Raw genomic sequence first — 24954 nt, 5'->3', positions numbered from 1 at the left:
CTGAATATTATTTAAAGAAAGAAGTAATATTATAAAAAATTAATATAAAACAATTCAATGGTTACGTTGAATTACGAGCATCCGGAAGCTGTAAATGCTTTCGGATCACGAAACTCCTCATCCATATTGTTGCAATTACGCTTAAGGTTACTCCTACAGTCACGTGATCCACGATTTTATTATTGTTTAATTAAAATTATATAAAACCACGAAAATTATTACCGTAAACGACGAAGAAAATTTACAATAGATAATAAAATAAAACAAAAATTTATTATGCATTTTCTACTTTTTTATTGGAAAAAATAATAAAAATAGAAGTCACTATATGATTTCATAAAAATTAAATAAATGTTTTAATTTAAACTTTTACTTAAATTAAACGGAATATTAAATTAAAATTTGTTTAATAAATACTTTTAAATAATTAATTTCAAAATAATTCCTTCCACAAAGTGAATGTAATTACGTTTGTCGCCATCTAGTGATTCTTTTATTTATTTTTTAAAACTAATATATAATTTAATAAATAATTCGTTATTTTTATGATTATATACATATTAAAAAGTAAAGCAATTTTTATAATTAATATTTAATTTTTATAATTGGCATCTGGAATGTCATTTTATTTAAGAAATCCAATATTTGTGACTGATATGGTCAGATTCTTTATCATTTAAATTCAATTTCTTAAATTTCTAATTAATTAATAATATATTAATAATTATTCAAATTTGAAGAGAGAAATATTTATTTTCATTTTATATTATTAAAAACGTTGTTTTTTTTTTCTTTTATTTTTGTTAGATTTGAATTTTTAATTAATTAAATCAAAGCAGTTTCTGTTCATCCATTTTTAAAACAAAATGGCTGAACAAAAACAATAAATATTCTAAATGAATGGCACTGAATGAAACAAATATGCCGAATTTTTAATAAAATAAAAAGCAAAATAGCTTTTATAAATTCTAAATAATAAAATATCAAGTTATTAGATTAAAGATTTTTCAGACATTCTCCATTGCAAGTACGTTAATGGCATGTAAAGCTTGGAAATTTTTCATGTTTTGTTTAGTTTTTACTTAACTGATTCAGTAGTTTCGATTGCCCAAAATAATGTGGACCAGAATACTCTGTATAATCAAAATTCGGATAACAAGAAATATTTGGCAAATTATTAAAGTTTTCGAGTACCCTGTATCACCCGGTCAAGATTTATGAATCGAACCACTGCCAATTGTTTTCGTTGTCATTTTGGCGAAGGTAGACGGACGTCACACTGCTATTGTTCTATGGACTTTAACTGAAGTAGAAAAACGAGTCCTCGTGTGGTGCCGAAGTATCTGCCCGAGTGTCGTAAAATGGAAAGGGAAAAAAACCAAGCCGGAATGAAAAGTCAGATCCAGTTCATTAAACTGTAGTCGGATGAAAGTCATTTCCGATGACAAAGACGTATTCGGTATAAAGTCACATATCCGAATAAAAAAGCCTTGACAGAGAAAAAATTTATTTCTTCCAGAAGAAGAAAACTCTTTACCATCAATGGTTGACGGATTTTTTCAGGATCACTTTAGACTCCTTATCATTGACTCCAGAGCTTCGGGTATCCATGAGAAACGAGGTGTCACAATTTATTTGGTGTTGGTACAACCATTTTGATGATTTAGCTATTCAAGAGGTTCGAACACTACATTTCAGAGATTTTATACAACACTTAACATTTCTTTAGATTAAATAATTATATAATGAAATATAATTATCTTATTTCTGCATTTGTCTTTGTGATTTTAACTGTAACAGGATGTTCCTACTTATTTCAAGGTAATGCATGATAATAACTACAACCTATAAACAAACATTGCCTCGTTAATATTATAGAAACATACATTTAATTAAATAACTTAATACTATTTACTATAGATAGAATGGAGCCAGTTTAAAGGAACTTTCAGGAATTCATCTACACCTTTACAACTTCAGAAAAGTAAATTCTGTTTTAGAAATGGTAATTTTTAGAAAATGTAAAATCATTTTTTTGAATGGTAATTAGTTAATATTTGAGTTGGGTTTCAATTGAATTAATACTACATTAATTTCGTGAATAAATTGAGCAATTATTAGATAAAAATGAATTGTGAAATGTATGTTACAGTTAATTTTTATTTGAGCTCATTATTTTTATTACGGGTATATCACCGAATTTCTGGCACCTCCTTTAAATTCAGACAAAATTATGAGAGGGGACCAGACTAGTTTACTGGCGATGTGTGCAAGACATTTACATTATTTACATTGCACTTGTTGGTGATACCGCAAAGACATTTTCCTGAAAACATGAAAATAATCGAAGTAATTAAATTTTGTTGTAACTAAATATAATAAAATTTTGTGCATTAATTAATTATTTTTCTTTACTTTTGGTATTCTACATTGTGTATATATAGAGGAGAGGAGGGTATTATGGAATACCATTTACCAGTGGCGTGCCGTCATTGGAAGCGATGGAAGCGCCGATTCCACCTTTCAATGACCTTCCCTTGTATTTTATAAAATATAAATTTTCATATTTTAACGTACTTTGCATTAATTAAAATTAATATTTTATTATAACTGCATTATGTATCATTTACAAATTTCTATACTACATGTGAAAAAAACGATAAGATTGCTATTGTATATTCGAATAATTCAGAGTGTCGAAACCGAATCAGTTTCCAATCAGCCAGATTATATAGGCATTGGCACATGCGGTTTACAGAACACCAATCTCACCCGGTTTAGCTGGAAGAAGCAACACACGCATAAAGAGTCCTACTTTATATCCCGGACCGGTTGTGGGCTGTTAGCCGCCTGCCTGCCTGCTAGATATTCGGCCGCCCTCGTCCGATTATGCGAATCATGAGTAGACTAGATCAACGGCGGGCAACCCCCGGCCCGCGGGCCAGCTACGGCTTGCGAAAAGTTTCTATCCGGCCCGCGAGATCTTTAATAGATAATTAGTTATATTTCCAATTTAATAAATAGTTATTTTTCCAATTCTTTGTAATTTTCGATAACGTTAAGAGAAATAAATGTAGTAATTAACTTTTTATTTATTTATTTCATATTTGCAGACTAAAAAAATTACAAGTTACAAGAATTGACGCCTTGTCAATTGACTACTATGGCCCGCGGAAAAAACGTAAAATTTATTCTGGCCCATGTTATAAAAAAGGTTGCCCACCCTAGACTAGATTTATAACTTAACCCAACCGACTGGAATTTACTGGAATGTTTTTATAATAGTTCTGTATAGTTGACAGGAGTTTAAAAAAAATCTATTAAAATATTTGATATATTTATTCTGCGTTTATTCTGCTCTCCCTTTTATATTACTTACGGATTTCAATGTTAAACCGGTGATATTACGATTTAGTATGTCCCATCTGTAAGGGAATGCAGAAAAAACGTGTACAATTCTAGTACAGTGTTAAAAAATTAACTGTTATTTTGGCAGCATCATTTACAACCAAATTTAATGAATGAGACGTACAATGGTACAAAAAAAGCTCTAGAATTTATTTTCCTTAAATTTACGATTTATGTATCGGTTGTCTCAAGACTACAAATATTCAAGTACAAAGTAACTGGTTTCAACTTATTTCTAATTAAGAAGCAATTAAATAATTAAGCGATTAGGGAATCAGAAACATAAATAAAACCCTGATGAAAGAGCCGAAGTTTTACTTAAACAAAAGCTTAACCGAACCAATCTCTTGCCGAGTACAGTGGGGTCTGTTCTCTTCATAATATTAGATGCAATAAACGCAGAAATTTTTCCAGTTCAATGAGAGTGACCGAAGAGTTGTAAATTTTGGAAATTTCCGTGGACACTTGGTCCTAAAACGAATTAGTTAGAAAACGAACGACGGACAATTTGTTAAATCTAACATATTTAGATTTTTACAGCTATGGTGAGAAACGTTTAAAACCTACAACAACCCTGTCGCGTCCTTTGATATATACTAGTGATGCGACAAAAGAGGCATTTGACATTGACCGGTATCGGCACTCTCGGGATTTGGCACGCACACACCTACCTGGACCATCTCTGATTCCATTCATTAGCCACTCGTAGGGAGCTATTTCACTAAGTGGATTGTTTTAAGATTTAAAAAGTAAAGAATATTTTGTTATTTTTATGTACGTTTCTTCACAAAGTTATATTTAATTATAAGTTTCTTTAAAAGTATATTCATACACTTGAAGAATTTTTTGTACTAGGTATGTATATTCATCACACATTTTGTTTTACCAAGTAAGTTTTTTTTATAATTTTAATTTTAGCCCTTATATCGTGGCTAGTGATTAAAAAATTTATTTTAAAAAGTTTTGGCTCAAGACCATGTAATGAAAAAGAAAACATTATTAAAGGAGAAAGACCAATGCCTAAATTAAATATAAATACGTCGACAAAAAAATTTCGACATTTTGACGATAAAATTTATGACGAACGACGATTCTTTCGTAAAATTGAAGCAATTTGGAAATCAAAGAGGAATAGAATTTAACATTGGTAGACAATATAAAATAAATATTGAAAATTATAACAAGATATTTACGATTAATAGATATATATGTTTTTTCTCAAAGCAAGAATTGGTATTTAGAGGGCATAGGAAATTTATTGAATCTAATAACGGAGGTAATTATATTGAACTTTCTTATTTATTAAGTACGTCAGATAATCTATTAAAAATACATTTAAAGAAGTATACGGTTTTTTACTGGCTTATCGAACAAACGAATACGAACGGGCCCTGACGCGCAATTAATTGATTGCCCCTGTAAGTCGGCTTCTTACAGAAACACAGCTTCCCTATCATCAAATGTCACGGCACGCCACTGCCATTTACATTTCTAAAAATAACTTTACTGGTTTTTGATTAAAATCCCCAAAATCACCATGAGTGCATACTATAACTAGTCGTAATGAACTGTCACTTGTAAAAAAAATACTATTTATTTTTTTGTTATAAAAAAATTTATTTATAAAAAGTCACAAATGGAGGTTATTATGAAATAGTTGAGTAATATGGAATAGGTGGTTTAAAAACCATTTAAAAACTAATTATATCTCATAAAACAGTTATTTTTAACTATAAAAACCACATTTTTAAGATTATGTGCATGTCATTTCTGCTTCGAGTCTATTTACAAAGTCACAGATATAATTTTCTTTCTCTGCTCCGGTACAGTCAAGGTGAGCCCACAGAGAACAGCTGAAGCATTGAATCCAAATTTCCTCTCGTTGATTTTCGGAGAATTTTCCGTTACAGAAGATACATTCAGCGTCTTTGTTTTCCAGTTGCATGGAATACTATACTTTTACGTCGGGTATTATGAAATACCTAGTATTCCATAATACCCGACACGCCATCTTGGAAAATGAACCTTTACACTGATGGACAAAACATTGTCAGCTAAAAAACGACCACAGTATAACAAACTACAATTCTTTTAGTGTACATTATGCTTAACATCAATGTTCAAGTCACATGTGTACTAGTAGGTTAAAATGTTTGAAAACTTGCTTGCAAAAACTCTTGAAAATCACAAAACACACTTTGTTCTGTAGCGAGTGGTACGACAACAACAAGCGGTCAACTCTCACTGCACTGCATCATAGGAGTCTTTCTTGAGTAGTTTATGGTATTCCCAAGTGATAGCAGCAACAGAGCCAAAACCTCGGTATTCCATGTTTCCTGACTATTCCACAATACCCTCCTCTCCTCTACGTGCTATACTTCATTCTTATCTGATAATTGCACAATGGATTTATAAAGAAATATTTTATTTTTAATTGTGTTGGAATTGTCACCCTGCGGACATTTTAAACTGTTTTATATACTGTATTTTTGTAGAGGCATGGCCTCTAAAGAAAAGGTTGTCTCTGCAATGGAAATAGTTGTTCCTGGTGATTGGACATGGCAAGCAGTGAAGATAGGACTAGAATCCATCTGTAATGTAATTTTACTTTATTAAAAAGATTTATAACAGTTTGATACAGCATTATTTCAATTCCAATTCAACCCAGAAATGAACTGTTTACCACTCAAAAAATTATATTTGCTTAAAACTTAAAACTGATGTTAACTAACTTTGTGAAAATAACTCTACAGAAATTACTTCTGAATTTGAAATTTAAAAAAAGTGTAATAATGGATAGAGAAGATTGGGAAATACTGTGAGAAAGATATCAGACATCAACGATCTCTGCACCTACGATCGTAAATAATAATAATGATGATTCATTATGACAATCAATACTCTGCTGCATTCGTTTTAAATAAAAATACCTTCGATAAAGATACCTTAAATCACATTAATTGTTAATAATGTCTTCACGCTCAGAATTTCAGGAAGAGTTTAGCGGCGTAGCTAGGGTTCTCCGGGCCCGGTGCGGAACCAGATTTGTGGGCCCCCCGAATTACCATTTACCACTACCATTACGGAAAGGACACCCCTGCCGAAAAATTTTTCGGCAGGGGTGGGGTGTCCTTTGTCCGTAATGGTAATCGGGAACGTCCGAACAAAAGCGAAGTTGAGGCCGAAGTTCGAAATACGAAAATGTGTACGTCGGACGTTCAGCGTCGCTTTCCTGTAAGCCTAGAAGTTTGACACTGGCGTTTGGAATGTCGAGCATGATTCCACTGACTTTCCAAACGCCATTGTCAAACTTCTAGGCTTACAGGAAAGCGGCGCTGAACGTCCGACGTACACGTTTTCGCGTTTAAAACTTTGGCCTCAACCTCGCTATTTACTCTTATAATTCTCTATGAATAATTTAATTCACGAGTGTGAGGGTCCGAACGGGGATCGACTGGGAGGTCCGAATATGAGATATTAATCGAAAATGTAAAGATCTCCTTCCTAGACGCGAATAGGAGAGCTTGAATATCTCGAATAAACAATAGAAGTTTTTTGTGTGAAATTGGAAAACAATAGAAAAGACTAACGTCGAGGAAGCACGGATGAAGAGGAGTCGTATTTAGTCGCGACGTTGACCTCTCCCGCGCCCTCCATCAGGTTTCGAATTGTCACCAGGTGACAAGGAGAGACCAATGAGAGGCGCCCTTAGATGCGAGCTTTTAAAACCGCGCGAAGGAGGACATCCGGGTTCTTGGTTACTACGAGTTCTTGGTTTTTTTTTTGTTTTTTTTTAACTCTTTCCGCCCTGTGGGCACCAAGAGGGCCTCTTTTAGTAGGCCCATTATGGGTTCGGCCAGGCCCACAATGGGGCGACCGGGTGGTGAGGGACGGGGCCCGACATATCCGAACGGACCACCCCCGAAAAATTCCTGGGGATTATTCGACCCGTTCGGATTCGATCCCGGGTCCCCAGAGCGGTAGGCTGCCACCTTTACCGCTCGGCCATCCGGCCGTCTACGAGTTCTTGGTTATTACGAGTTTCTTGGTTCGCAGTTCATGCTTGTCTATTTTTTGTTGTGATTACGAGTCATCTGAATTCGCTACCGCGCGGAATAACCACCACCATCTAGTCGGCGCCCGGATTTTCCCTCGCCGCCGGAGACATCAGGTTCCTATCCGATTCATCCTTCTCTCCAATCTTCAATTCGAGACTGTGCCACACGCCCCGGGGCTTCCACCGAAACGTACGTCGACGTGGGACCGAGTGAGCCTTCAACCGAACGAGGCACATTCCATCAAAAAGAAGGAAAAGAGACTTTTTATTCTCTCCCTGAATTGGTTTGTGTCCAAGCTTTGAGGAGAATTGTAAGAACCTTATATTTTTATTAAACGGTTTTTTAGATGGTAACCTGTCTTAGTGAGTCTTTCCACTCCCACACGACCGTTTGACCGCATGGGGCCTCCAAAATCACAGGAAAAAAAGACCCGAAAAATTTTTTGCGGCAATCAAAACAAAGCAAAATTTCGCATTTAGCTGCTCGAGCTGCTGGGCCCCTATTACACAGGAAAACCATTACCAAAAAAGGACACCCCTGCCGAAAATTTTTTTCGGGGGCCCACAAATGTAGTTCCGCACCGGGCCCGGAGAACCCTAGCTACGGCACTGCTATGAGAACAATTATTTGGCATTGACGGCCGCGAACTTCGCGCCAATAAGCTGCCTTGACTTGTTTGATTATGTTATCCACTCAATTTCATATTTAATTTCACATTTTCACTTCACGGTCCTTTTCTGTTTTTTTTCCGTTATTTACACGTGTAGGTCATTTCAGTCATTTCATTGTTATCCTCATTTGATGTTATCACTTATCACATACTGCCATTACGCTCATGTCTGTCCGCTACAACTGTCAAGAATTAACGCGATTGGCGAAGCGTAGTGACAGCGGGCCAATAGAGAGCAGGGTCCTTGCCATAGGCCTAATGCGATTTGCGCGCCAATTTTCGTACGTGCGTTAATCAAGCCGAATAGTTTGGCCGAATATTCGGTATTCGGCCTGAGGCCGAATATACTATTCGTTGCAACATTAATAAGAATGTTTAGTTTAAAAAATGCTAAGACACATTAGCGAAGTTGTGCGTGGCGCCATCTGTTATGAGATTTTATTTTAAAATAATTTTTATATTATTAATTATTATAAAAAGATAAAATGCTTAATCTTTAGGATAGAGCCGAGTTAAAAAAAAAAAATTGTAAAAATGCTAGTAACGAGTAAAATTTTCATTAAGTCTTATTCCACTCGCGATATGACATAACTTTTCCTTTGTTCCCACAACTTCACTCCCTTTTAACCACCAAAATTTTAACTCCGTTCTCGAGGATTAAGAAAGAACAGTCTGACAGACAAGCAGTGAGACGGACGCAAGTGGGAATTTATAGGCCTACAATTTTTGAAAATTGCATCCCAATTAAGTATTTGATAAAAATCTCTTATATAAGGCTCAATAACAATATTTTGTTTTTGTTATTAACCGATTAGATTTAAAATTTCTAATATTTAATTTTAGTTCAGTCTATTTGATTATCATTTTCACTTTAACATACGTTATTATTTATTGGCATAGCGCTAAGCGATTAAGATAATTACGTCGAATGCGTCTGTCGCCATATTGAATAATTTTTTACATAGATTTTTCGTTATTACAGTAATATTTTTGTTTAAATGTTACAAATAAAGATACCCATTGCTTAGTATTAGAAATCTGGTCAAAATAATTTTTTATAACATGAAATATAAGAAACCAGAAGACCAAATAATTGTAGCCTACATAATATTGGGTAGGCCTATAGAACATGGATGTTTTATCTTTACAATGTGGTAGTCCTGTGATCCATATCTTTACAATGTGGTAGTCCTGTGATTCATCGAGATACAGATGGTAAATTACACTTCAGAAACGTGATACAAAGTTAAATATATATTTTTATGGATTTTTGTTCAATGCTGTAATCGATGTCATCTTGAAAGACTCGACAGTAGACGCTTGATTTCCGCCAATGGCCGAAGTGGTATGGTCATTAGCCCGCCACTTTATGGATTTCGGGTTTATGGTCTAATTCTCAGATATTTTCATGTTTCGGATAGTTTAATTCTGTTAGGTTTCATCATCCCGCCACTTTTAATCGAATCCGTGAGGGCCACCATGAAAAAAAAACTCTTTTAGATATTTTAAGACATCCAGGATGGAAAGAGTTTCAAATAAAGGCTCTTCATAGAGAGTTTCTAAATTCTTTCTTAGACTGTAGACTGCAGTCTATGTTATATATAAGATATTTAAAAAAATTATATAATATAGGTATGTATGTGTGTGCTTTGCGTAACTAAAATGAAATATGAATATTTGTTTCTATTGAACATCGATATAACAATAAAGAAGAACTGTCAATACGATATCGATTCATTGGATACAGTAGGCTTAATCTGTTTAGCTTTTATTGGATATTGGCATAAAACAAAAGATTATGATGTATTACTCGATAATAAATGTACATATATGAATTATTAGATAATATTTTCAATTCTTTACAAGAATTAATAACAAAAGTAAATACCGTTTTAATTTAGAAACTTTTAACGTTTTTAGAATGTTTCTAAGATATTTCAAAGTAAAATATAGACTTTTTGAGTCTTATGCTATATAATTTATTTATTTAAATTGATTATAAGCTTTTTGATTATTATAATCTTCATATTAAAAACTGTTAATTGAAAAGAATGTAATTATTTCTGTTATCAATGAAACAACTAAATAGTATTTGATTTGTAAGTTGTAACCGCCGTAAAAGCTTCTGCTAACATCTGTGAATAATCCAATCTGTACATAAAATGATATATAAAATTTCATTATAATTCAATAGCAAATAATATAATAAACTCTGCCAACCTTTACCTTGACATATGTACTGTACTAGACGAATATAGGTAAGTGTAAGATAAATATAAATATAAACATACATAATATTCTTTGATAAATTATTACATTTAAAAAATTTTTAGGTTAAAATTTATTAATAATTTATTTTAAAATGTTTCATTCCAGCTGTTATTACCGTAACTAAACATATTTCATTAACGTATTAGTTTTACTACGATAAAAATCTATTAATTGATAAATATTTTAATTTAAGATCATTTAGTTTATACAAATTTCTAAAGCCAAACAGATTTATAAAATACCTTTGATTTATTACTTTACAAGGTTAATTATTGTAATTCATTAATATAATTAAAATTTTGTTTTGTTCGGGTTTAAATTTTATGTTTTGTAATGTGTTATCGTTTTTTTCCCCGTTAAAATTTAATTTCGATTCTATATCACTTATATAGATCTAAATTTTATATAAAAACAAAGTGCACTTATTCTTGGGAATATTCTTATGGGGATCGTCCGTAAATTACGTAACGTTACTTTTATACTTTTTAACTACAATCTCATCGCTGTAACGCTTTACACTGCATCAAATACACTCCTCCAAAAATTACGTAACCTCCAATACGTAAAATACTAATATCTTCTATCAACTTCCTTAATTATAGTAAGGAATAATACACAGCATGCGGTACCGAACGTAACAATTATTTTATTAATTACGTGTATAACTTACAAAGTAGTGACATAAACAGTACGGTTCGCTATGCAACACTTCAGAAATCGTTCTGTTACCCAAGAGCTGAGACTTTAGCATTACGTAACATTTTTGTAAACACTTCCATCTCCTGGTAACGCATCGTAATGATTACCTGTCTACCTACCCACCCATAACTGCGTTACGTAATTTATACGCGGGTATAATTTAACACAAGGTTTAAAATGATTTTAAAAGTTATAAAAGTAGAAAATTCAAAAAAAAATAAAAAAATACTTGAAATTCTCTCTAAAATTTAAGTTATTTGAGTCATAAACATATGGTTTTAGTATATGTGCATTGTTTGAATGATTGACTAATCTTCTATTTATTTTATTTATTTACTCATTTTTTTTTTTTTTTTTAGATTTGAAATGTAGACTTTTAATGTGATTTTCAAGATAATTTTATTTAATTTTAATTATTATATAAATTTATAAAAAAAATTAATTATTTCTTTCAATACTGTCCTACTTGACATATGAGGCCAGATTTGCTCGTAAGCTAATCAAGTTGCAGCTTAGGGCCTCGCATTATGAGCTTAAGGCTCACATGTTTAGATGTATCGTTATTTAATGGTGAGGAGGGCCTTTTATTATACTTTATAGCTTGGGGCCAGAATAAATGTAAAATCTAGCACCGGTAATCAGGGCGGTGGAGAGGGACAAGCTGGGGATTTCTCTCCGGATCCAGGGAAAAGTTTGGGGCCCATCGTGGTATAAATTAATGTTATTCTTAGTAACAAAAAAAAAAAAAAAATCTCTAAGACTGCTATTTATTAACGTATTTCATTTGTTCAAAAATAAAACAGAAAATGATAAAAGGAGCCCGTAAAAGGGTAAAAAGGGCCCGCTCTACCCCTGGCCCCATACCAGCGCTCGACGAATTTGCTAATAGGCTAATGTACTCAGAATTCTCTCCTATCTTTCATAATCTCAATTTCAATTCTAAGTAACAAAAATGTTATTTCATTTTCGTTTTTTTGTAATATTTTTTAAAATAATTTAATCACAATTAATAACTTAGAAGGACAGTTTTCGGAGGTTTATATATACGTAAATATTAACAAAATAAATAAAAAAAAACTTCCCATAATTTAGTTACTCTTTCCATTATTCCATACGATTTTATTATTGGATCTCTGTACCGAAGGCCTATTAACTTTACTAAATTTAAACAAACAGTTTAGGCATTCGAGCAAAATCTGAATAAACACATTTAATTACACAAACTTTAATTAAAATCCAATTTTCTCTCCAATAAAATGTTTAGTTAAATTTTAACACGTTCAGGAGAAATCTCCATTAAGGGTGCGATTCTAATTCGCTTTAATTCTTCATAACGGGAAACAACCAGGAAGATAAAAATTTGCAGGAACACTTTTGTAAAGTTTATTTTAACTATTCATAAATTTCTTTTTTGTTTACAATCTACCATTTATTATTATTATTTTCTGAATTTAACAATAAAGCCTACTTCTAAGGTTGAAAGTAGGTTTCAAAGGAAAAATTCTTCTTGTAAATAGATTTTAAAGGAAAAAATTCTTAAGGTTTCCTTTAGAAAAACCTACTTACAATAAGAGTTTTTCTTCGAAACCTACTTTCAACCTTAATTGGAAGTAGGCTTTATTATTAAATTCAAAGGAAAAATTTTTTAAATTGGAAGTAGATTTTAAAGATTTAATCAAAGGAAGCCGGTTTTAAAGAATTAATCTTTTAAAATATCTTGTTTTAAACTGACAAATAATACATTTACTCGAGATAAATATTTTAAAAAATATTCAAATTGCAAGTTTTCAAATTTAACGTTAAATTAGATTTTATTGATAAAAACTCGCTTCAATATCTTATAATAAAACTCTCCATAGTATAAAAAAAAAAAATATAGTAACATAATGACGTATTAATAACAAAACAGTTCGATGTTTATATTTTCTAAAATTCAATTTTATTTTTCCATTTTTTTATTATTATTTTTATTTTTTAACTTTTCGAATTATTTTAGTAACTTAATTACTTCCAGCAGTAATTTCAAATAGTTTTGTAGGAGTTTAAAAATAATTTCAATATTATAGTTTTGTCATATATATTTATAACTATCGTATATCATGGCTTAAATTATTCTTCGGGCGATATCCATCATTCTGTGGTTAATATGGAAATTCCGACGATAATGAAGCTAGAAGGAAAATTTTCTCTCGATAATAATAATATTCTTCATAGAAAGCGGCGCCATCTATCGCACGAAATTAAAATAAATAATTTTATAACGGGAAAAAAATAAGAAAATTAATTCGAAATTATTAATTACTCCTCTTTATTAACGCGTAATAATATTTTATTATTATTTTTTTAACATCGTGTTACGAAAAACTTTCTCAGTTGTTTCATATATATATTTATTTATTCTCTCCGGCTATTAATGACTATTGAAAAAAATTTTTTTTTATTCGCGTGTAACGCGTCATTCTGGTATTCATTTAAATTTACAGCTATAGAGCTATACAGCATATATATAAAATTATACGCAATGTTCGTCCATAAATGACGCATGCAATAGACAACGCCCTTTCATCTACTGCGCACGCTCCGACCGGATGCGATTCTTGACGACATAACGAGCGACCTCTATTATGGCAAAAGGTTCCGTTACGTTCGGAAGGTCCTGCGAGGTGTCCGTCGACTGTGCTTACAAATTGTCGTAAGTAAAGTAAACCGAACGGAAAATGTGTTTGTTTTGATATACGTAGCATTTACTCGACGTCGTTTCTCTTTAATATATAAAGTAAAGGGATAAATAATCGTGCAATTGATGATTACTTGTAGCATCGACGTAGAATTTCTGTTTTTATTAGCAAAATTTACTAGTTTGATCCTTATTTTGCAGCCTGTTACAAACGCTACTACAGCTTCATTATGATAATAATATCGGCTTATAGGATAATTTAATGTATTACCTATGTAATTTAACAGCGATTAAATATGTTGTCAGAATATTGAGAGTAGATTTTAAAATTTTTATATAATATATTTCAATGTTGTTTGGTGTATTTTTACTGGAATTTATCCTGTGTTTTTCTTATGTAATGGAAAAATTAATTGAATATGTGAAAAATCAAATATTTTCTGATGTTTGGGTGTGATGATTAATGGGAAATGTTTTGCTTTTGTTTTTTTTTTTTTTTTCTTCTATTTTCCTTCCTTCTTCCTACTTTTTATTCAATAATAATCGAATATTTATTCTAAAAATAGTTTAGTTTTAATATTTCTCTCACCTTGATTTTTTTTTCTTTTCTTTTTTTTTTAATAAGAAGGGAAAAGTAACTTATATGTTAAATTGCCAGCGTTTAAAAAGATTTGAGATTATTTACACTTTATATATTTTTTTATTAAATTAAACCAGCTTATGTTAATACCATTTTTAGCATTATGAAGATAGCTTTAAAAAAAGGCTCTCCGCATTTAAAATCGGTGGCGTGTTACAGCTTAATAGGGCCCGGCGAATTTGAATTAGGGGACCCCGTGTATGATTCGGGAATTTTTTGGGGAAATATTCCCTTATAAAAGATTGTTTAGAGGCCCTGGCCCGCTACCCTTTTTTGCCCGTAGGAGTGTGTGCGCCACTGTTTAAAATGTATGCCCGTAGGAGTATATGTGCCACTGTAAAATGTATTTATGTTGCAAAGTTTTGTGGTAAAGTTAATAAATTAATGGTAATTTTTTGGAGTTTACGAATATCGAGCCATTAAAATTTTTAATTAAAAACCCGTATTGTGATTTATTTCATTTCTTAACTTGTAAATTACTAAATTTGTTAAATGAGAATTTTGATTTGCAATATCTTGTAGATATATATTTGGTATATTTTAATTTTATGTTGGTTTTACGTACATGTAGGTTATAAGAGTTTGGAGTGAAAGCTATCTGGAATAGATGGATTGATGCTGGAGTGGATAGTGCTAGGTGCAGGCTTATACCTAAAATAGTTTTTGCTGTTTTGTTTAGAAAGGGTTATTTATAGTAATAGAAAAACAGTGAGACACATATCTATTAATTATATTTCATACAGTATTTTACAGTATTTTGATAACAATTTTCAATATTGCTGGTAATTAATGTGATGATTTTTATATATTTTTTATATATGTGTATGTAATATATATATATATATTTATTAATAGTATAATTTATACTAATAGAATTAACATCAAATGATTAGCAAATGAAATATCTGTAATGATATGATAATGCTGCATTAATTCTGCAATTATAAGTCTCGTATAAATTATAAATTTAAGTTATAACTAAAGTAAGTCTATATTAATTCTAATTAAATTTGTGAAATGAAATTTCAAAGATGTAACAAGATCAAATTTATTTTAGTAAAATGTTTCCTTATATCTCAGCCCAGAAATTTTTTTTTAAGTTCTATATATAAACTTAATGATTTAATTTAAATGGCATATTTTACTTTGCAATTATTAAATATAAGTTACCTAGTTATATTTTTGGATGTTCTTTTATTAATTTTAAATAAGTTTGAATCTTTTTAAACATATTACATCTATAATTAAAATATAAATAATAATAGAACACAATTTTTTGCTACGTTTGAAATCTCTCTAAATATTTTTTCATTACTAGATTATATTTCAAATGAAAATAAATAGCTTTATAATTAGATTTTTTTCAAATGTATAATTGAAATTGTTTATTGAAATTAAATAATCAATTTTTTTAAATTAATTTTTAAGTTGATATAAACATATTGAATTTCTTAAATCAAGATTTGATTTATTATTTATTCTTATTATTCAGTTAAGATAGTTTTGTATTGAAACAGTTTTAGATAATATTGATCTTCAATACTGTTATCAGTTTATTAGATGGATATGCTAAAGGACTGTTAATATTTTACTACTCACATTAAAAATATTAATTCGAGCCAAAGTCTTTTCCAAGTAATACATTGGGTAGGTTGTTGTTTACCAACTGTTTCATCAGTCAGTTCAGTTTGTGAGTTTTTACCTTGAAGAAAATTATAAGATATGCTATTCTGGAGGATAGATCTACCATTCTGTTCAATGTCAGTGTTGCAAGTTTAGCAATGCTACATTTTTTATGTAGTACAACTGAAGATGAATGTGTTTATCAAGACCAATTCAGATAATTCCTGAAAGTATTCAACCCTAGTACAAACATCATTCTCCTTGCTTAATACAAATTGTTTATACTTGTCTGATATTAACACACTGTATTCATTGTCAGGTACAGATTATTTAACTACAGAATTACTTTTTTGATCAACCGTAAGATGTCTTTTCTAGGATATGAGACATGCAAACATATGGATGCTTAGATATCCAAATTCTGCAATCCCTTTATGGGTGCAATGAGAAGAATTAAGCACAGTGGTGCTCATTTCAGTAGACTGTTAGAACTCTGAATTGTTCAAAGTTCAAATCAGTTTTCCTCATTAGAAATAATAGAAAGTAAATTAATCTATTTCCCGATCCTAAAACAATATCCATTTTGATAAACTTAAACAGCACATATACATAATTTAAAGTCAAAATAACACAGTTAAATGCCCTAAATAATAAATTTAAACATAAATAAATAAATAAATAAAATACATAAATACTATGTAATAAAATAAAAATTGCATTTACTGGTTGCCTGCTATCAACTTCGATATTTTAAACATAACTGCCAGATCTACCACACATGGATTGCTTTTGTGCCTCGTGACAAGTTTCTTTCTCGCCTTAATCATCGTTACTACAACCTTCCTCTTAGGCTTTTTAGCTTCCTCACACTTCTTGGATGTAAGTGAATCATTAAAAGTATAATGCATACTGTATTCCATTCTAATTCCAGGAAGCAGGATAAATTTCAGATTCAGGTCTAGTATTGTTGTACTGAATACTTTCACCTGTGTAAATGTGGAAATGAACCTCTTCTGAAGCCTTAATTTTTCTTGCTGTTGACTGATGTAACCAGTAGAATTTCTTATCTAATATCTAATATGGTAATTATATACATCGTATAATGTACAAACAGTATGATTTGCTATTGTTCCTGAAAAGTTGTAGCCAACTATCAAAAAGTTTAGACAAATTGAGACGTAATAAAATGAAACACTAGACTTACTTAGTTTCAGAATAGTTTGGTTTTGAAATTCAAATTTGAAAGTTTTACAGTTGAAATTTGACAGCCAATTAAAAGCATACTTTCCAACTTCCAAATGTTAAATGGGTGGGGATTTAACAAAATCCATTAAAAATCTTAAACACAAGGAAATAAAAACTCCATCTTACATAACTATCTAGTAAAATATATCTGTTACTTTTAATTTGAAATGCTTTTGAGAATTCAACTTCTCACTCTCGAAAAAAAACATTAATTGGAACAACATATATTTTCAAAACCTAGAAATAATTAAATATTTTCAGCCATAATATTTTAATAGTTAAATGATTTGTCTGCTTGGCATTTATTTTGTTGTTTTGATACATTCTCATTGAAAAAAACCTTTTTGACATTGCAGAAATGAATAGACGAAGTTTAGATCAGACAAATTATTCCTAAATTGTTTTACAGTCTTCCCTAAACAAGCTAAAAAATCCTTCACTATGAGCCTTAATGCAAGGGTATCTGTAGAGTCATCCCATTTATGACATAATTGTAATCTCTAGTAAAAATGTTTGTTATGAAGTTAATACTGTCTGCCTACCTTGTTTCTTCATGTTGTCACCTTGGTTTACATATCTGTAAAGGACTAAGTGATGAATTTCATACTTCTCAGCATACTTTTTGCTTGAGCATGAATTCCATACTTCACAATTGCCCTCTAAATAATTTCTATTTCATAATTCTTGTGGTTCTTCTCACCTAATCTAGACTTGTAGGTACAAGACATGGTTATTAAAGGCTTTATCAAAATCTGTAACAAAGTGAGAAATCAACACCTACAATTACCTCACTGAAATAAATCAAGATCAATGTGGAAACATACAAATAGATTTATTTGTATGTATATTTAGCTATTTCAAAGCTAGACTCTGAAAATACAAGCCACTGAAAATATAAAAAAAACCGCACTGAGTAAATAGAAATCAACCATTTTTACAATTTCTAAAATGATTATGAAGACCTAATGTTTCCTGGCATGTTGTATGGCACTTGCGATGATTGGGCTGCAATTTGAAAAAATTATAGACCTATAAATTCCCACTGTCTGTCCATATGTCTGTTTTTCCTTAATCTTGAAAATGGAGTTAGATGAAAGACGAGACCAGATATGGAAACTTTAGGGACAAAAGGCCCCGATTAACTATATGAGATTTTGATGAAAATCATTATTTTAATTCAAAAATTTTCCCTGAAAGGTAGATAGATGATCAGCATGACTCTATCATTAAAGGAAAAGTATGATGTACAGGGGCAAGCAACTACTAATTTGAGGTGGAGTGCATATATTTTAAATTAAATAAATTAAAAATATGCTTAAAACTTGCGGTCTGGCATTGTGACGATATCAATAAATAATTGCTCATTTCATATCCATTCTTCACAGATGCTTTATTTTGTGGGCAAGTTAGAGTAATTGCTGTTTTTATTTTTAATGTTTGTATTTTGTATGTTGAGGATATTTGATACAGAATCACATATCTACAATGTAGGTATGTGATTCTGTTTTGTTTGTCAATGAATATGATGATTTGTTTGTGATCAGGCTGGTTTTGGGCTGTTATTATTACCTTACACTTTTCATATCTTTTCTAGCAATTAGTTTCTTGGAGAAAACTAGCATTTTCTTCAAGAAACCATCAAAATTTATAAACAGGAGCATAATGGAAGTTGCATTAACAGTAAAGACAAAGTAAATCTTCTACACACTTGGCAAGCTTTGTTCAACTTACATCATCTGTAGGGATAAGATGACTATCATACTTTAATATATTAATTTGCATTTCATATTTGGAGCAATTTGGTTTTATGCTTGAAAGAACAGTTGAAGCTTGTTTGAAATTTTGTAATGCATAGAAGCTAAATCAAATTTTATTGGATTTAGCTTGTTTAAACTTTTCAAACATATGGAAAGTGAATTGAACTTTTGTCATATCATTCATTTATCTGAAGAGGACCACTGAAGCACCTCAAAACATTATTTTCTTCAAAAACTAACTGCTGGAAAGAAATGTAAGGTAATTGTCATACAGGAAATCCTTGTTAATTCAGACTCAGATAGTTTGAAATCCTTTTAGTTTGTAACCATACTATCATCCCGGCTGGGGATATAGAGATTTACATGTTAAGGAATTTAGTTAGTTCGAAATACAGCTACTTCATAATTAAAAGTGAAAATTCTGTACAAACTGTGATATGCATATGTTAACTTCTTCGTTTAGATTGAAATGCCTCCATGCTGTAAGAGAACAATAGACCATGAACAACTCTGATTTGGTCAGTATGACTTCACTTTTGCAGTAACACATTATCAGGTGTCATCTTACAAGTGGACTATCCCTTTTTTCTCTTATTTCACAAAATACAGCTGGGTTTCAGAATTGCAAGATTGAGCTACAAATAACAGATTGAGATTTGTAAGACCCCAGGCTACTACTTTTTGGACCATTTTCAAAATAATTTGGACTACATTTCAAGGAATTCTGCTTTACTTTTTTAAAACCTATCTGGCGACCTGTGAGATTCTCACTGGACATGTGCTGTTTACCTGTAGCTTATTATTAATTAATGAAAATAGCATTCTGTATAAGTAACTGTATTCTGTTTGCTTAATAAATGACATCAGTTACATGACATTTGGAATATTGTATAGAAATATGTAAATCGCAGATAATTTGAAGTCACAAATATTTCATCCCTTGAATTTCAAACTAATGTGGATTTCCTGTATATTGTTCCAGTTCTTTTTCTGTGACTACTTGAGATACAGGAATATATCTTGCATTTATGGACTAATTTGTTCATAACAGTAACTCATAAAGTAAGAATTCATAGTGAGGTATAAGTGTATATAGAAAACAATGCATTAAATGAGAGTTACACTCTTCCAATTGTAAGCTGGAACTTATGTATAATAAATTACACCATTCATACTTTTTCCAACAGCAACACTTTAATATATTAACATTTTCAGCCACATTTTAGGGGCTTTATTATTAGGGGCAACATTAACCAAATTGAACGTCCATAACACATTTTATCATCAACCAAATATTGATGATAAAATGTGTTAGTGAAAACAAGTTACATAGGCTGGATAATTATACTTTGGGAGACCATATTTTGCCAGTGGGCCATAGGTTGAAGACTATAAAGCCTGAATTTTCGGTTTTGGAATGTTCAGTTTGACAGAAACAAGGTCAAAAGCAGAGTAAAAATTATTTAACTTTTATTGGTTGCAATGTGACAGAAAACCAGAATGAAAACAAAAAGTTTTCATTCTGGTTTTCTGTCATATCACAACCAATAAAAACATGAAGATTTGTGACGCATAATCACATGTAATTTGATTATGATAGTGGCAGAAAATATAGCAAAGAGAATGAGAATTGATTTAAACCTATCTAAGAATTTAGAAAATATAGATGTCTATATGACAAAAAATGTAAAGAATTTAAGGATACGTCATTAAAAGGCTGACGGATAGCAATTGGTTTGAAATTTGCAATGAACAGTAGGAAAGTTTGATATACTGCTCTGAGATCCTAAAGTGGAATTGTTTAGTTATAAAATGTTTCAAATAGGAAACATTTCCATGTTGTGCATTTCCATGTAACATTCATTTCAGTCCAGTTCAAATGTAAACATAATGAAAACTTTTTGTTTTCATTCTGTTTACATTTGGGTTCTGTTTCCGAGTTTGTTTTCAGGTAATATGGAGTCCAGGATTTAGTGTAGGTTAAACTCCATTTCAATGTCAATGGAGTAAGTGCAGTAGTGTAAATAGGTATGCAAGGTATGCTGTTATACAGGGGTCCAAAGCTGTAGGAGGCTCTTAAACATTCTGCTGAACTAGATTTACATATTTAAACTTTAAATTAAAAAAGAAAATAGATACTGAGGATTATTGCCTCTGTAAAAACATACCCTTGGAACTATACAAAAACAAAGCTATACCACTGTGCTATGCACAAAAAACTGTCAACAGAAAGCAAATTCAAATAAGAAACAAAAGAAATTACATATCACTGGTTGGTGATCAGAACCTCATATCTGCATTTCCTAAAATTTTGCAAGAGAGCTAAAAAAAACATTGTTTCAAGGGATCAAAATTTTGAGTACATGATTGAGATTTTTTGACAAAGTCAAAGAGAGTGCCTAAAAAATACACATCACTTATGAGATTTTGGCAATATATAGAAATTGGTTTTAAAATACATTAATGCAAAAATGTGGTTTTGACTCATTATTGGAGATATGAAGTTTTGATTGCCAACTGATGATTTGCTTTGATGATTTGATGATTTTTTTATTCTTGCAAGACAAACACTTTCAATTTATTGGTCAGGGCCAGATTTAACAATCAGAGGCCCGTGGGCACAAATACAGTTGGGGCTTCCCTTAAGAGTAGGTAAATTTGATGATTTAGAAAATTTACACAAAATACTTTACTTTCAACTAGATTTCAACTAGGAAGTTGTAAATTTCATTTAAAAATAAGATTATTGTAAACATACATATATTTTATTGTGTAAAACTAATTATTTTAATTTAATTGAAAAATACCTATGTAAAATTTTTTTCCGAAATTTTCCAATGTTTCATAGGTTTTTTCCTGGGTTTGGTTTTCTCTGCCTGTGCCCCTCATGATTAGGCCACAATTTTTTTTTTTTCTATTACCGCGACAGCCTAGTGTGGCCTAATCATGAGGACCACAGGCAGAGAAAGCCAAACCCAGGAAAAAACCTATAAAACATCGGAAAATTTCAGGAAAAAATTTTACACATGGGGAAAACTGTGTGTAAAATCCAGGGCTCCCACAAAACTATGTTTAAACATAGTTTTGTGGGAGCCCTGGATTTTACACACAGGCCAGGGGCCAGGGCCCAGGGCTCCACAAAACTATGTTTAAACATAGTTTTGTGGAGCCCTGGGCCCTGGCCCCTGGCCCCAAATGCCCTTATGTAAATCTGGTCCCGTTATTAGTGACAACAAACTGACATACAATCTTATTGTGGGAACTAGTTCTGAATTTCTTGAGATATGTGATATTGGTGGGGGGTATCACATTTTTCAAAAATGTATTCCTTACCATCCCATGACTGGCCTTATTAACATGTTTTACTGTATTTTTATTCTGTTCTGTTTAAATATTGGTTCCAGTACAATATATATTGTTGTGTACAATATCAACATTGCACCAAATGCAAAGTTTAGATCAGATCATTGCTTAAATTAAGAGTGAGTTAACCTGATCCATACAATCAGGTTAACTCACTCTTAATCTAAGCAATAATCTTTATATAACATAATATTTTTATTATCCAACATCAAGAATTACATCAAAAATTTTCATACTTAATGATATTTCATAAACAGTTTACCAGATATTCCAATCAATACCTAAACACACAATGATTTTGAAAATATATTTTTAATAAAATTTCATTCAAGATTACTAAGATAAAATTTTTTTTTATTTTATTGCTTTTCACTTTTTTCTTGGAGTGTTGTAAATCAGGGGCCCAGAAAATTTTTCACATAAGGGCCCAAGAGTTATGCCATGGAGTAAGTGTAACTTGTAATATTAATAAGTGATTTAACTGTGCTTGTGTAGAAGTATAGTTTTATGTCAGAATATATAGTACGTGAGATAATATTTATTGTTTTGGTCTGTTTTGTTTGATATTGTACATGTAGTTTGCGTTGTTTAACTTATTGGACAGAAGGTTCAAGCCCAAACAGAGCCAGAGTAGATTTAAAGCAAAGCATTTTTCAGGCAGGTTTCCTATGTGTATTTTGTTTGTTTTGATATGTGTGTTGGGAAGTCTGAGGTGTAGTGTTGTTCTCTGTTGATACATTGTGTTTTCTAGAAATGTAGAATATTGAATGTATTTTTATAGATGTAGTGTATGCATTAACCATAAGTTTAGGATGCTGTCAAATGTTTTCCTGTAATCTATGTATACTACATGTAAGTTTTTGTATTGTTTGTGTACTTATTGTAGAATGAATTAATTTATGTGTAAAGCTGCATTCAGACAGTCACACAAAGCATTATAATATGCCAGGAAGCTATTTCAGGGATAACAATATCGTCATGTTAGAATCAATCCCAAATCAGTTTTGACAGAAGGTATCTTACATTCAGCTTATTAAATTATCCCATCAAAGGGTTACTTTTTGGACAAGAGCAGAAGAGAGATGATATTTGGCTCAGTGTAGCAGGAAGGTAGAGATTTTATGGCAAGGGACTTTTGCAGTCTGAGTAGCTGAGAAGTTTGAACACTTTGCAGGACATTGTGGATTTTTGAAGGTTCTTTTGAGAGAGGAAGACTTCCCTATTCAGGTTTTTGATAGTAGAAAAAGGAACACATGTTCCAATTTTTGTTTGAAAAGGACTTGATTCAACAAAAGACTTGGGTACCCTTTTGTTTTCTTTCTATCCCTAACTTTTGCCCTCTACCAGTAAAAATCCTTTTGCATATTTGAATTAATAGTTTGTTTTAATTATTTAGTCCAATTTTCTTGTCCTCGTGTTAGATTAAGCCTTGTGTTTAACTAATATTTTGTATGGGTGTTTATGTTTTTGTGTTTAATTTTATTGTATTGTGCTTGAGTGTTTGTCAGAAGTCTCCCCCAGCTGGCATCATGTGTTGTATGTTGGATATTTTAAGAATCCAGGGTCATGTTTTAAAAAAATGTTGTTTGTACAGATTTTATTGTGTCACAACTCATTACTAAAAAATCTACATCTCCAGTCGATAACTTTCCAATAACTGGGATATATTAATTTGAACACATACAAAACACTTTACAACAGAATACTTCAAATTAACACATTTTTACTAATGTTTTCATCTGTTTATAAGACATCTTCAGGTATATAGAATGCAGAACAAAACAGACAAATTAAAATCAAACAAGCTTTTATGAACTAATTACAAATTTGGTTTAAAATTATTTCTTGAACAGATTACATCTAAAGTCATTATAAACAGATGAAAACATTAGTAAAGATGTATTAATTTAAAGTATACTGGTAAAGGTATTTTTATGTGTTTAAATCTTGGATCTCACATAGCTACAAACAAACTAGGTGTTTGTTTGTTGAACCAAAGTCATTAATGACATTATACAGAGGTGAGAAATACTGAGATTCAAAAATATTTAGTGCGCATTTTATATATTTTTGCCTTTTTCTAAGTGTCTAAATGTGTCGTATACATGTAAAATAAAGACTTCATTTTTGAGATTTGTAGTGCACAGAAATCTCACCATATATCCAACTCTCAGTTGGATATACGACAGGAAACAAACATATTACATAAGTATCCAGACCTTAGAAATCACATTTAATTCCAACAATTTTGTCTTATATATTTGACAAAATTAAATTATATTTATAAATATTTTTGCCACTGACATCTACATAATTTTATAAGCTAATTATAATATAAATATCATAAAATTAATTTTATGATTTTATTTACAAAATTAATGTTTTAATTATTGGCAATAAAAGTTAGTTTAAATATATTTTAGACTAAAAAAAAGTTTTTCTGTAATGAGTTTTATGAAATTAAGAATTGCATTAATATTTTTACATTTTTGTATTTGAGACATTGAATCATAGCAGCTGTGATAAGTCATTTTCTTGCAGCT

At 30.9% G+C, this 24954-nt stretch overlaps 1 protein-coding gene across 1 annotated transcript in view; it reads left to right on the top strand.

The window, feature by feature from the left end:
- The first annotated feature begins 10248 nt into the window (after nt 1-10248).
- The window catches only part of Cadps (calcium-dependent secretion activator 1), a 119766-nt gene continuing 105060 nt past the window's right edge, over nt 10249-24954 (top strand). Inside the window, 1 exon segment of the mRNA XM_067270864.1 lies at nt 10249-10394. The gene's annotated coding sequence lies outside the window, so the exon portion shown is untranslated.

Source organism: Centruroides vittatus, unplaced genomic scaffold (assembly GCF_030686945.1).
Source record: "Centruroides vittatus isolate TY-2023 unplaced genomic scaffold, ASM3068694v2 contig_388, whole genome shotgun sequence".
NCBI classification, from domain to species: domain Eukaryota; kingdom Metazoa; phylum Arthropoda; class Arachnida; order Scorpiones; family Buthidae; genus Centruroides; species Centruroides vittatus.
This window is presented reverse-complemented; position numbering and strand designations above follow the sequence as displayed.